This window comes from Tachyglossus aculeatus, chromosome 2 (assembly GCF_015852505.1).
Source record: "Tachyglossus aculeatus isolate mTacAcu1 chromosome 2, mTacAcu1.pri, whole genome shotgun sequence".
NCBI lineage: Eukaryota > Metazoa > Chordata > Mammalia > Monotremata > Tachyglossidae > Tachyglossus > Tachyglossus aculeatus.
The window spans coordinates 99756984-99772454 of NC_052067.1; the positions used below are offsets into that span (position 1 = coordinate 99756984).

Sequence of the window (15471 nt, forward strand, 5' to 3'; positions counted from 1 at the left end):
GCCTCCTCTGGTCCGGCCATTTGTCGTGTCCCTCCCAGTTTGAATACTAAGACCGCCTTGCGGTGAGCCCACAACAAGCTGCCTTTTTAATGACTGGGGTCCTGCGAACAACAACAAGGGAGAAACTTTGTGAAGGCACTGATGGACTTTACTTGAGGGCAGGTGATTGTGGACCCGTGGGGGTGGAGCATGGAGGGAGACGTGGATTTCTCTCCCTGTTCTACCCGGTAACAGGGCTGGGTCAATCAGTGACTGCACATAGAGCCACAGCTGTGATGCCTAAGCCAGATAAAAGGCAGTTGCTTTGAAGCATGATGGCGCACCTGTAGGGAGAGGTTTGATGATGTACTGGCAGCCGAAGCAGCACAGAGAAGCAAGCAGTAGAGCAGCTCTTGGAAGCAGAAAGAAGAAATGTTGGCAAAACAAGCTCCTTTGACCACAGGCTGGTATTGAGCCCTTGGTGGAGTGAGTGTGTGTATGTGTCACTCCCTTGCCTGTTGGTAAAAGTAAGTAAAAAACTTCAGACAACCTTGGTGATCAGAGGTGTGATTTAACTTCTGTTACGTGGCACTGAGGCTACCCCAGGTCCTGGTTCGTATGAACCGGGGGCTCCTGGCATATTTCCTCTCTAATCTCCCTGCCTCCAGGCTCTCCCCTCACCAGGTCATTCTTTGTTGTTCTGCCCACATCATACAGTTCTGCCCAAAACTTTCCACACCTAATAATAGTAACAATAATAATGGCATTTATTAAGTGCTTACTATGTGCAAATCACTGTTCTAAGCGCTGGGGAGGTTACAAGGTGATCAGGTTGTCCCCCGGGGGGCTCACAGTCTTAATCCCCGTTTTACAGATGAGGTAACCGAGGCACAGAGAAGTGAAGTGACTTGCCCAAAGTCACCCAGCTGACAATTGGCAGAGCGGGCATTTGAACCCATGACCTCCGACTCCGCAGCCCGGGCTCTTTCCACTGAGCCACGATTGTGACCCATTTCTCTGTGCATCAAGCAGAAACTCAGCACTGTGGCCTAGTGGAAAGAACATGAGCCTGTGGTCAGAAGAAATGGATTCCAATCCCTGTTTGGCCACTTGTCTGCTGAGTGACCTTGGGCAAGTCCCACAACTTCTCTGTGCTTGTTTCCTCATCTGTAAAATAGTCAATATCCGTTCTCCCCCGCACTTAAACTGTAAGCCTCACATGGGACAGGGATTGTGTCAGGCCAGGTTCTCCTCTGTACCTCTGTGCTTAGTACAAGGATTGGTGCCTAGTGAACAAACAATAAATACAGTAAAAAATATGACTTTAAGGCCCTCAACCAGCTCTATTATTCCTACAGAGAAGCAGTGTGGCCCCTTTCTAGACTGTGAGCCCACTGTTGGGTAGGGACTGTCTCTATATGTTGCCAACTTGGACTTCCCAAGCGCTTAGTACAGTGCTCTGCACACAGTAAGTGCTCAATAAATATGATTGATAGTAGAAAGAGTATGAACCTGGGACTCTGAGGATTTGAGTTCTAATCCCAGTTCTGCCACATACCTGCTGGGTGACCACGGACAAGTAGCTGAACTGTTCTGTGCCTCAACTTCCTCATCTGGATAATGGGGATTAAATGCCTGTTCTCCTACTTAGCCTGTGAGCCCCATGTGGGACAGGCACTATGCCTCCCCTGTTAAACTTGATTCTACCCCAGCACTTAGAAAAATGCTTGATGTATAATAAGCATTAATATATTGCTTTAATATATTTGCATTAATGCAAATAAATTGCATTAATAAATGCAATAATAATAATGATAGTTATCTACTGTCTTTTTCAACTACTTTGCAACTCCTTCTCTTTATTCTTTCCAATCACCTGTTTTCCACAGCTCATTCTCACTGCTCTGGCCACAAAGCCCAGCTCACACTCTCTCCATGGCCATGAACCCCCTCCCCATTTGAACCCAACAGACCACAACTCCCTTCTTCTTCAAATCCCTTAGGAAATCTCATCTCCAGGAAGAGGCCATCCCTGATTCATTTCTATCCCCACCCCGACCAGCTCAGAACCCCCAACCACCACTTGGACATTTCTGCACCATTTAAGAATTCAAAACCTCCCATGGTAGTTCTGTACATGACTTATATACCCCATTTCAGTAGAAATGCCCTTTTCCTCATTCCTTCAATGAAAAATAAGTTTATTGCTTGTCTCCTCTACTAGACTACAGAATATCAGAAGACAAGTAACATGTCTTCACAGTCTCTAAGTGCTTAGTACACTTCTCTGCACACTGCAGGTGCTCAATTAATACTGCAGATTGACGGATTGCTTCAGGATCAGTGCTGAAAATCTTGTCTCCCTGGAAATTATCCTCTGTCAATCTCTGATCTCATGCTAGTTCACTAAATAGAAGGTACTGCTAAAACTATTTCATCCTATTGCTTTTTTATGATATTTGGTAGGTGCTTACTATTTGGCAGGCACTACCAAGCGCTGTGTGTAATTCAAGCTAATCTGGCTGGACACGGTCCGTGTCCTCCATGGGACTCACGGTCTTAATGATCATTTTACAAAAGAGGTAACTGAGGCACAAAGAAGTTAAATGACTTGCCCAAGGTCACGCAGCAGACAATTTGGTATAGCTGGGATTAGAACCCAGGTCGTTCCAACTCCCAGGCCCATGCTGTATCCCCTAGGCCAAGCTGCTTCTCTTCTCTGTTCAAGCAATAAAAAAATCTCCCTTAATCCAGGGAGATCTAGCTCCATTTATGGTTGAACATGTATATGTGTAATTATATGCATAGTAATCTCTGGAAACAGATTTTTGCCCAGGCCCGTTAGATTACGTAGTCTGGAAAAATAGTGGGAAATTTGAATTCAAGTTAATCCCTTGAATTTTTGTGAGTCCCTGAGTTTGCGAATATATATGCGTACGCCTACATATATATTATGTGTGTGTATGTGTGCATACAGACACATCTATATGTCTCCATCGCTACAGGTATGTGTTTGTATGTGTGCTTTTCTTTCAGTATGTCAGAGTGTGGGGCATAGGCCCCAGAGAGCAACCACAGGGTTCAGCCATTTCCTGGGCAGCCTTACAGACAGGACAGCACTCTTCCATAATACATTGGGAATCCCCTGCCAGGGTGGTCAGGAAAAGGGGCAGAAAGGTTTTTTCATCCCCCGTGTTAGTGTCCTCAGAACAAAAAGCTGATGGGCGCGGTACCAGCCTCACCCAAGCGGCAGAGGGCCAGTGGGTTCAGACCGGAGGTCTAAAAGGATCAGAAATTGATGTTTGAGGCAGCCAGACTCTGCGGGGGAGAGACTCAACCCACTGGAGGTTTACAAGGAGTGGACTGGTGTGTTCTCTGCACTATTGTTGGAAGATGATCTGGCAGCAGAGGGAGGCTTGGTCTTTGAGGAGGGGGGCTGCTATTGAGACTGGTCAGGGAGATCCCAGAAGTAAGGACATTTGGGACCAAAGAGTTTCTGCAGGGGGCAAGGTCAGCTCCTGAGAGATCCTCCCCAGGGGGCAGCCCCCAGACTCTCCCTCACTTGGCTCTTCTCTCCTCAGGCCTTGGCCAAGAATCTTACAGCAGTCCAGGTGAGGGACCTTACCCAGGAGGTCCTGGCCGGTTTGAAGAGCTCCAGCTTGGCCAGGGTGAGCCATGCAATCAGGGTCCTCCCCGTCCTGCTGCAAAAGTCCGGAGCCACAGCCGATCAGGTAATCAAGTTCAAGTGAGTTTCAGAAACCAAGCCAACCTCTGCAACCACAAAGCTATCCTTGCCTGTTCCAGCTCTGCCCTTTCTTATGCCCAGCAACAGTACTGTATCCCTCTCACTGGCTCCCAAGCCCACTGCAGCACCGTGCCAGTTAAGCTGACTTTTTTTGACAGCATTCGTTTTGTCGGGCTAAGTGCCATGTGTTGGCCAACTTACAGGAAGCTTCCCTCTCCCTCAGTCTCCCTTTCTCTCAGAACTGCAGGCAGAATTTCTCCCAGATGGTCAATCAATCAATCAGTAGATTCCAACTTTCTCTAATACAGGGAAAACTAGAGTTAGTCCAGACACTTTATCCCACTCCAAGAGCAGTTCCACCAGCAACATTCACCTCTCATGTCACCTCGTAAAACAGGATGAGTCAGTCCACTAGCATTGAAATTATGTTCGATTTTTGAAATCATCTTCTAAGTAGAATGAAAAATTATTGTTATGATTTTGGTGGATGAAATTAGTGATTTTTCTAAATGCAGATAAACATTACTACATAGTGCATGAAAATGGTTGAAAAAGGAAGGGTGGATTTGGGTGGGTTTTTTAATGGGACAGACTAGAAGCTCGGCTTTGGCTTGTCAAGGAAGTTCTCAGACTGGGCTCACCCATGATCAACTTGAGGGGTCATGTTTGATGGAAGGAGCAATGTTTCCGATGTCTGCTTTAGAACAAGACTCCCGGCCTCTCCAATTTTGTGACGTCTTTGCTCAAGGAGACCAACTCCTCTCCCAAACGCTACCTGACAGACTGGTCTGTCCACTGCAGTGGACCAGTCAATGAACCAATGAGCCAATCAATCAATCAGTCATTTAATTGTATGTACTGAGCACTTACTGTTTGCAGAGCACTAGACAAAGAGCTTGTGAGAGTACAATATAACAGTGTTGGTAGGCACATTCCCTGCCCACAAAGAACTTACCATATGAAGGGGGCCAGTATTCAGCTGTGTGACTTTGGGCAAGTCACTTCACTTCTCTGGGCCTCAGTTACCTCATCTGTAAAATGGGGATTAAGACTGTGAGCCCCCCATGGGACAACTTGATCACTTTGTAACCTCCCCAGCGCTTAGAACAGTGCTTTGCATATAGTAAGTGCTTAATAAATGCTATTGTTACTATTATTAGAGTTGGTAGGCACATTCCCTGCCCACAAAGAGCTTACAATAAGAAGGGGGCCAGTATTCTCTCACATTGTTGGAGGCTGTGCATCACTGAGTCTTTATATCACTTAATCCTAGCTGCTCAGGGTGTTGTCAGGGGGTTCGCGCGAGGAGCTGAATCCGACACTGGCCCTCTTTCTCCCTGTTTCCCTCCAGGTGGATGAGCTTGGGAGAAGTGTGCATCTAAACCTCCCCTCCTCCCACACCCTGGCCTGGAAGACCCTCTTCCTGAAAGCCTTGGCCGTGCTCACCTTCCACCATCCTCTGGCCATGATACTGGTCTTACTAGAGTTCTCGCTGCCCCTGGACAGGTACAGCCTGCCCCTGCTAGCTGGGAACAAGGCAATCCCAGCCAGGCTAGCCCCAGATGGAGCGACTCCACATCCCTCCTTCGTGGCTGCTTCTCCCAGCTGTTTCTTTCTAAGATGGTCTGGTCCCAGAGAAGTGGGCTCTGGCCGTTGGAGTCAGAGCCCCTGACTTTGAGAGTCTTCTTCCAGACCATTGCACGCCCCAGCCAAGCTCCCCCATTCCTGTGGCCGAGATGCCAGATCCGAAGGCTCCTGTGGATTGGACAGGGTGGGAAGGCTGAGTCCAGTCGTGGCCTCCGCAGACAGGCCCTGGCTGTTTGGAGAGCCTTGGGAGCTGATGCCCATCTTGCCTCCCATGTGCTCGGGGTGCTGATGTCCCAGATACTGGAGTGACTGGCATTTTTTGGCAAGCGACCGTGCTGCCTGGGACAGGCACAGCCTGGAGTCCATTGCGGTGAGTCCCCACCCCAGCACCAGAGGGAGGGGATGAGGGGCAGGGCTGACCCCAGAGCAGAGAGTCCCTTCCCTTGTGGCCCCTTAGCCTGAATCCTGCCCCTGTGCCCCTGTGACTCCTTTGCTTAGTTCTCTGGCTAGACAGTGAGGTGGATTCTGGGTCCAATGGGAAGAATGCCCTCACACGAACCGGGGTCCAGTGACCTGGGCAACGGGATTGAGCCTTGACTTGGCCGCTGCCCATCCCTGACCAAGGTCTCATTCTCCAGAGGGACCTTGGGTTCAGGTCAGAGGGAACAGTGGAAGGAGACCAGCAGCTTCTCTGAGAGCAAATTGGGTGGCATGGAGGAACTCCAAGCTGAGTCTGTGCATCCTCCCCACAGGCCACCAACACTGTGCGTGAGATACTCTTCACTTGGGAGTACTCTGAGGCTGTGATCCTGTTCTTCCCCCAGCTCTTCCTGGCCCTCCTCACCCAGGTCCACTATGTGCTGGAGCTGGGCCTGCAGATGGAGCAGGAGCAGGAGGCCAGAGAGCCCACCGTGCCCTTCGCCCTTGGCCCCTGGAGGTGAGCAGAGCAGGAAAGTGGGGCAGCAGACGATGGCCTAGGGGCCTGCAGGTGTGGCTGCAGCCACAGGCTGATGTTGGGGGTGGTTTCTGTTGAGGTGGGGGTTCGGGGGTGGGCCCGGTCCTTGGTGTATATGTCAGAGACCAACAAATGGGGGGTAGTGGTGTCAACCTGGTGGACGGTGGGGGAGATGCTGGTGGAGATTTTGTGGGCTTCACTGGATCTAAATGGGAGGAAATTGTCCCTGACTCCTGCTCCGGTGCCTTGGAGAAGGCTGATGTGGCTGTTGTCAGGGAGGAAGGTTAGCTATCATTTCCTTGAAACAGGCCCAAACCGACAGGGAGAAAACTGCAGCAAAGCTGGTCCGCAGTTTCTGCTCTGAGCAGGAAAGGAGCCTGGGAAAGTTAGATCCCGGACTGAGGGAGTGCTGGGAGGTGGACAGGACGAGAGGGTGCTGTGGGGCCTGGGTGTCCCTGCTGGTCTGGGGGCTAGGCATGGCAAAATTTAGCATTTGGCAATTGGTGGGACTGTGGGGAACTGGAGGGCAGCTCTGATGTGTCCCTGTCCTTGGGTTTGGGAGGAGTCTGTCACAGTCAAGAGCATTTATGTGACATCCTCCAGTTCATGTGCCTAACTGTCGCTTTCCCCTCCCCTGCCCCCACGACTGTTCCTCGGGAGATCTCTGGAGGCCCTGAAGGGGCTTCTCTCCAGCCAGGACTGCTAGAGACTTTCACCTCTTTGGAGCTACAGGGCGGCTGGGACCTTTTCTCATGCCTGGAGACGCTCCAGGAGGGCGTGGTCCTGCTGGCCAGGTACCAGGGAGCTGGAGCCCAGGGGTCTCCTGGGGGATGGGACTGGAGGAGGGGGTGGGCGGGCAGAGCCTCATCAGGAAATGTTTGGCCTGGCCCCTACCCACCCTGAGTTCTGGCTTTCCAGCCCAGAGGCTCCCAGTCCCCCCCCTGGACTCAGGCTGGCTCTGCTGTGTTCCCCCAGGACCCTGGTCTACAACAGGTCCCCCACCGTGGGTGACCTCCTGAGGGTGGTGGCGACTTACCTGCCTGGGATGGGCCAGCAGGGATGAAATGTGGCCGTGGGCTTCCTGGCCGAGGTAAGTGCAGGTGCCAAGTGCCCTGCAGGGACCATGCTGTGCAGAGAATGGGGCTACCGTAGCTGGGCAGAGACCACGGAGCATTGGGCCCTTGGAGACACAGTGGGGTGGAACTGGGAGTGGGCAGGGCTCAGGGGGAGGAAGGAGGAGCTAGTCCATTGCTTCGGTTGGTCATCCATGGACCTGCACCGAGTCGGCCCCCATCGTTTCTCAGAGGATCCTCATTCCCTTTCCTCAAGGATGGGGCTCGCCGCCCCCTGTGGTCCATCTGCACATAATGTTTCTCTTGGAAGCTCATCTAGATCTCCAACTTCCAGTCCGTCCTGAACCCTGCTACTCTCCAGCACATCTTTCAGGCTGGCCTGAAGGACCCTGACCCCATGGTGCGGGTCATCAGTCACCAGCCAACCCCTGAACCCAGAAAAGATGAGAGGCCAAGGCCCCGCCCGGCTCCACAGCCTAGAGCCCAGCCCGTGGGAGTTGGGGCATGGAGATTCCAGCCCGAGAGCTCAACAACACTGTTATCTCCCTGTGGAGGGCTTGGGAGGGAGCAGGAGGCTGACTCGGGGGAAAGCCCTTCTCTACCCCACTCTCTCCTCTCATCCCCTCAGGGGCTACAGCTGTAGGACCAGCTCTCAACCCTCCTGGAGCAACTGTACCAGAAGGACCAGGAGTCACTCTTGGCAGCTATGGCCGTCGGGACCAGGGTGGCCTGCAGACTGGGCCAGCAGGGTCTGGATAGTCTCTGCCGGGAGATTATTTTCATGCTGGGCCCTTACATTGATGGCGTGAGTATGGAGGTCCGTGGGTGGGCTCTGGGGATCAGCCCCTGGGTCAAGAGCCCAGGACCATCTGACTCTCACCCAGGAAGAACTGCCCTTTGCTCTACTCTGCTCTTCTCTCCTCTCTGCTCCACTTTCCCCTATTCAGAACCAGCCCAGGGCTGCCCCTGCTCCAGACTCTTCCCCAGCCTCATCGACCTGTCCCGTCTGCTGTCAGCCCTTCCCTCTGGTAACCCCAGCTATGTTGTCGCCCGTCAGGAGACAGCCCAAGAGTGCGCTGCTGCCCTGGGACTGCTGGGAGCCGTGGCCCACGGCGATGTCAAGGAGGATCAAACAGGGAAGATCAACAGGAATTGATCTGCCGTCTCCTCCCCGTCCTCATCCATATGAAGGATGAGGATGCTGCTGTGCAGAAAGTGAGTTACTCCGCGTCTGTGGTCCCTGCCTTCTCTGAGCCCCTCCCAGTCCCATTCTCTCCATCACTGGTCCTGGCCTCTTTGGCCCATTGACTGGCCTCTGCCCCTATTTCTCCAGAAAGCCAGAGAAACCTTCTTTTGCCTGACCCATAGCCTGGGATGGAAGAAAAAGTTGTGAGCCAGAAACTGATGGGGGAGCAGGGATTGCGTGGGGTCTCCCACACCATCCGGATGTACGTGGTGAGTGAGCTTAGGACTGTCGGGACAGTCCTCGGGGGCTCTGGTGGGAAATATGGGGGGACCCCAGGATTCCAAAGACAGGTTGCTAGGGTTGAGCTAGAAACAGCAGGTGAGGAGGGCTGGTGGAGGACAAAGCGCAGTGATTAGGGAGGGGATGGAGCTGGTGGTAATTCTCTGCAAACCATGGAGACAGTGAGGTTCGTGGTGTGTAGACATCCACAGCAGGATGAGAAGGGGTCGGGCTGGGGTCTCAATCTCTTCCTCTCCAGATGAAGACATTAAAGGACAGCAGCCAGATTTTTATATCCCGGGCTCTGGGCTACACCAACAGCCCCCAGACAGGGGTGCGAGCAGCTGCTGTGCTCTTCCTTGGTGAGTGGGAAACTTGGAGCCCCTGGGTGGAACGGCCCCTCCAGCCACCCCCGGCCCCAGGGACAGCCCCTCTTGGACTCTTCTCTCGGCCGGACCAGAGACCTCGGGCTCTTGGGGCTGTAAGTGGATCCCGGCCCCAGAGCGCTCCCCTGTAAGGCGAGAGGGATGGACTAGGACATGGCAGATTCTTCATTTCCTTCCTTCCAGGACACACCACCTACAACAGTAGGGGCGAGGTGTGGCATTCATTCATTCATTCAATAGTATTTATTGAGCGCTTACTGTGTGCAGAGCACTGTACTAAGGGCTTGGGAAGTACAAGTTGACAACATACAGAGACGGGGCCTACCCAGCAGGCGCCCTTGACTTCCTCTCCCAGTCAACAGCATGGGTGCCCTCTGTCCGCTTCTCTCTCCCTCCCATATTTCCTCTGCCTCAACTCTCCCTTTATCTCCTTCCCTCTCTTTTCTATCCAGTACTTTGCCAGTATCTCCTTCCCTTCCCCTTCTTCCCTGCCTTGTTCCCATCTCTCCTCTCCAGTCTCCACGACTATGCATTTCATTCTCCCATCTCTTTCTTGCCCTCTCTTCCTAGTCCCTGGACCTCTCTGGCCTGGGTATGTGAGGGCTAAGAGAATATGGGGCGGATTTAGGGGAAGAGAGAGGGAGAACCCTTCCAAGGAGAAGGAGGAGAGTTTGGTTGTTTCCCAGGAAAGTGCTGCTCTGGGTTCCAATGAAATTTCCCCTCGTTTCAGCGTTTCAACGTTTGAGAACAGACCCTTCGGCCTGGATCCGTGACTTTGCCAGCTGCTTCTAGAAGAAGAGGAGCCAGGACTGAGGGAGAGGAGAAGAGGATCAGGAAGAGGTGGTGGCGAGACCCATCCCGGTGCCAGGCTGTCCCTTGGACTCATGGCACCCGAAGTCGCAAGGGCTTCTGAAGGATGCACCCTCGTGGTAGGAGGCATTGCTCTGTTACTATCATTACCGCTACTCCTAATATTTCGCACTCTCCCCAATCCTTAATATAGGGCCCTGAACTGAGTAGGCACTGCTTCTTGACTGAGATAGCCTGAATCAGGCCCTGGTACTCCAGATCTGATTACAGACTCTATGCCAACCTCTTTTAGCAGAGCAGCAGCAGCTGCTAGAGAAGCTGAGTCTGGAAGTTCTCCCTGGCATCTCATCCCTGCTTTGGTGGGCCTGCTCGAAAGCAGCAGGGAACAACTTAACCCTACAGGCACTGATGCCATCACCGGTTCTGTTCCCGACGACTACACTAGAAATAGAAACATTCAAACTCGGCACCCATTTTCTTCTAGAAACAGTGGTTTCAAGTGGGACCAGGGCCACATACCTTCTCTTTTCCATTTGCCCAGAATTGTAGTCTCAGGCAGAAGCAGCTTGGCTTAGTGGAAAGAGCACGGGCTTGGGAGTCAGAGGTCATGAGTTCTAATCCCGGCCCTGCTACTTATCAGCTGTGTGACTTTGGGCAAGTCACTTAACTTCTCTGTGCCTCAGTTACCCCATCTTTAAAATGGGGATAAGACTGTGAAGCCCCATGTGGGACAACCTGATTACCTTGTATCTGCCTCAGCACTTAGAACAGTGCTTGGCATACAGTAAGCGCTTAACGAACACCAATATTATTATTATTATTATGAATAATATAATGACATGAATGTGTTTGTCATGAGTCAGGGAGGTTCCACGCTGCAGTAGCCAAATATTTCATCGGAAGTAAATCGGACAGGTCGACCCTCCCTGGTGACTTCACCCAGCGATCAGATGGCCCCTGCCTCTGGCCTCTCCCACTCTGCTCCCTCACCACCTTTCTCTCCTTTCCCTGCAACAACTGTGGCCTTTTACATCGCTTCCTGTCTTCCTGCAACTTCTGGGCACCTGCCCCTTTGGACCAAGTGACATAAAGGAGGCTGAGTTTGAACTGGATGTAAGTTTAGAACTCTAAGTGCCTTTCGTCTACACTCCAAAGCGTCTTTAGTCAAGGACTGCCTGCATTTCCTGGGCCAAATTAGAGCGGCAGACAGACATATGGGCACAGTTAGAGCCGCCTGGCCTAGAGGAAAGGGCACAGCCCTGGAAGTCAGAAGATCTGGGTTCTAATTTTAGCTCCACCATTCAGATAATGATAATGATAATAATAATAATAATAATAATAATAATAATGGTGGTATTTGTTAAGCACTTAATACGTGCCAAGCACTGTTCTAATCACTGGGGTAGATACAAGGTAATCAGGTTGTGCCACGTGGCGCTCACAATCTTAACCCCGTTTTACAGATGAAGTAACTGAGGCCCAGAGAAGTCAAGTGACTTGCCCAAAGTCTCACAGCTGATGTGGCAGAGCCAGGATTAGAACCCACGACCTCTGACTCCCAAGCCCATGCTCTTTCCACTGAGCCACGCTGCTTCTCAATGCTGTAGGATCTTGGGCAAGTCACTTCCAAGTTGACACATGATTAAAAAAATGATGCTAGTATTTCAGGGAACCCAGAAGATAGGAATCTGTCAACCAGCAAGCCAATTATCTTAGAACTTGGAACTTTTTGAAGTTCTCCTCCTTGTATGGGATCTGGACTCATTTCCAGAGTAGAGACTGCTATACTGACTTTTATGTGTATCCCTCCCATCCCCCCCACCTCATCTCTGAAAAATGGCAGCCTGGGAAAGAGAGGCTTTTCTTAGGAAAAGGGAATAGGTTTCCCAGAGTTGTGGCAAGTGAGGGCTGCTTTTTCAGTAGCAGGTCATGGGCCATCAGGTCAAGTTTCTGCCTATCTCAACTCACCAAATCTGAACTGACTCTGACCACCACCTCCTCACTTGCCTTCTCTCTCATACACCTCTTCTCCTCCCCAAACTATCCTCTCCCTCACACAGAGACTTCCAATGTCTTAAGCACCTCTGCATACTCTAGGCCATCTTGCCCCATCTGGATATTCCCTCATCAACCTTCCCACTGTTGATGCACAAATCCCCTCTGTCAATTCTGCCCTCTCCACTGAGCTCATCCCTTGCACCCCTATCCCTCTGTCAATCTTCCACCATTCCACAATAAGCTTCCTCTTGTCAGGTTCTCATCCTACAGAGCTCTGTGGACAAAAATCCAGCCACCAGGCCAACCACACCCATCTCAGACTCATCCCCAACTCTACCCTCACCTTTGTCCAGCAACACTTCTCTTATTGACCATTGCCCTCACAAACGCCTGACCTTCAATTCTCTCCTTTAGCTCCAAATGCTAATGCCTCCGCATTTTTTGTCCATGTTAATTTTGCCATCTACTTCATTGACAAAATTGTAACCATCTCCTCAGCTCCAGCATTTCCTACTCCACCCCCTTTTTCATCTTTTCTCAGTTTCTCAAGAACAGATCCCCCTTCTTACCTCCTTCCCTTCCCCACAGCACCTGTATATATGTATATATGTTTGTACATATTTATTACTCTATTTTACTTGTACATATCTATTCTATTTATTTTATTTTGTTAGTATGTTTGGTTTTGTTCTCTGTCTTCCCCTTTTAGACTGTGAGCCCACTGTTGGGTAGGGACTGTCTCTATATGTTGCCAATTTGTACTTCCCAAGCGCTTAGTACAGTGCTCTGCACATAGTAAGCGCTCAATAAATATGATTGATGATGATGATGATGAACAGATCTCCTGCACATAGTAAACACTTAATACTACTACTACTACAACTACTACTACTAAGCCCTCCTCCAGTGACTTCTTCATTCAGTTCCTGGCTGGTCAGTGAGGTAGCTTTTGGTGCTGAGGGCATCATCATCATCTATCCCAGGGTCTGGGTTGTCAAGGGCTGGAACAGGACCTCAAGCTGGGCACTGCCCATTCCTACCTGGGGATCTCAGGCCTCAGTTTGGGGTCAGAGGGAACAGCAGAAGCAGGAGGAGCCAAACAGCTTCTCTCAGAGCAAGGGCTGAGGTGGGGATCAGAGTGGGAGGATCTCCAGACTAAATCTGTGCATCCTTCCAACAGGTCCTGAGCACCATGTATGAGCTCCTCCTCACCCAGGAGTACGTGGAGACCATGACCCAGTTCTTCCTCCAGTCCTTTCTGGCTGTCTTTACTCAGGACAACTATGTACAGGAGCTGGGCCTGGCAGTGGGCCAGAAGGAGGCCGGAGAGCCCAGCCTGCCCTCAGCCCGTGGAGGTGAGCGGAGCAGGAGGTGGGACGGGGGAGCTTGGTTGGGTAGAGACACTGGAGAGGCTGGGGGCTGCAGACCCAGGGAGAGATCCATTGGGGTCTGTGCTGTGGGGAGGGCTCAGGGCCAGCTGCTGGCAGGAATCTCATTGATCCTCCTCTATGGGAGGATTTGAGCCCTAATCCAGGCCTGATACCAGCACTTGGTGGAAATACCAGCATGGACAAGGATCGTTGGGGTCTTTAGGGTCAGCCTGGAGAGTTCAGCTGGAGAGGGATAGGGTTGCTGGACCAGGGGTATTGGGGTGGGTGGAAACAACAACTCTGGGCCCACTGTTGGGTAGGGACTGCCTCTATATGTTGCCAACTTGTACTTCCCAAGCGCTTAATACAGTGCTCTGCACACAGTAAGCACTCAATAAATACGATTGATGATGATGATGGGAGCTGAACAAGGCTTTTTGGGGAGCTTTAGAAGAAGCTGTTGACCAGCTCTAGTATCTCTTACTCCTCATGATGGGGGAGTCTGATACAGCCAGGGCCTTCTTCCTGTCATCCAAACCAATCAATCCACCATTTATTGGGCCCTTACCATATGCAGAGCACTGTACTTAGTGCTTGGGAGAATACAATCTAACATAGTTGGTAGACAGTTTCCCTGCCTACAACAAGCTTACAGTGTAGAGGAGACAGACAATACTATAAATAAATCATGGATACATATCCAAGTGCTGTGGGCCTCAGGGAGGGGTGAATAAAGAGTGCAAATCCAAGTTCAAGGGCAATGCAAAAAAGAAAATGAGGGCTTAGCTGGGGATGGCTTTTTGGAGATATTTAGTAAGGCTTTGAAGGTGGATAGAGTGATCATCTGTTAGACATGAGGAGGGAGGGTGATGTAGGCCACAGGCAAGATGCGGGCAAGAGGTTGGCTGAAAGATAGACAAGAGCAAGGTACTGTGACTAGGTTGGAATTAGAGTGAAGCATGTGGTGTGGGTGGCATTAGGAAATCAGGGAGATAAGGTAGGGGTGGCCAAAGTGACTGAATGCATTAAAGCCTACAGTAATGAGTGTTGGTGTGGAGGTGGATGGACAACCACTGGAGGTTCTTGAGGAGTGAGAAAACATGGCCCTCACAGTTTGTAGAAAAAAATAATCTGGGCGACAGAGTGAAGTATGGATTAATGATGTGTGTATGTATCTATAATTATATTTATTTTGATGGTATAGACACCTGACTACTTGTTTTGTTTTGTTGTCTGTCTCCCCCTTCTAGACTGTAAGCCCGTTGTTGAGAAGGGACTATATATGTTGCCAAATTGTACTTTTCAAGTGTTTAGTACCGTGCTCTGCACACAGTAAGCACTCAAATACGATTGAATGAATGAATGGGGAGCGACAGGAGGCACGGAGGTCAGCAAGAAGGCCAGTGCAGCAGTGAAGATGGGGTAGGATTAAATGATTAGATTAATGTGGAAGCAGTTGGGATGGAAAGGGCAGAGCTTGCCAATGACACGGCAGGAGTTGCTAACAGAGTGAATTTATGGGTTGAGAGATGAATCAAAGATAATACCAAGGTTATGGGCTTGTGAGACAGGGAGGGTGGTGGTACTGTCTATGGTGCCCATTACAGAGAGCACAGGGTTTGGTTGGGAAGATAAGGAGTTCTGATTTGGACATAGTAGGTTTATTTTGGCAGGACAGCCAAGGTCCTGAAGGCAGGAGGAAATGTGCAATTGACAGTCACTGACCCCCCATCAGACAACTAGTTTGACCCTTAAGGCCCCAGAGGGGCTTCTCTCCATCCAGGGCTGCTGGAGGATGTTCAGTCCTTGGAGCTGAAAGGTGTCTGGGACCTGTTCTCATCCCTGGAGACCTGCCAGGAGGGCGTGGTCCTACTGGCCATGTACCTGGGAGCTGGGGTCCAAGGGTCTCCTGGGGGGTGGGGCTAGGGTAATAATAATAATGATGATGGTATTTAAGTGCTTACTAATGTGCCAGGCACTGTTCTAAGTGCTGGAGTAGATACAAGATAATTGTTTTGGACACAGTGCCTGTCCCACATGGGGCTCAGTTTTAATCCCCATTTTAGTTGGGGTAACTGAGGCACAGAGAAGTTAAGTAACTTG

At 50.9% G+C, this 15471-nt stretch overlaps 1 pseudogene; it reads left to right on the forward strand.

The window, feature by feature from the left end:
- The first annotated feature begins 3199 nt into the window (after positions 1-3199).
- Positions 3200-15294, forward strand: LOC119942101 (annotated as a pseudogene).
- The last annotated feature ends 177 nt before the right edge of the window (positions 15295-15471 follow it).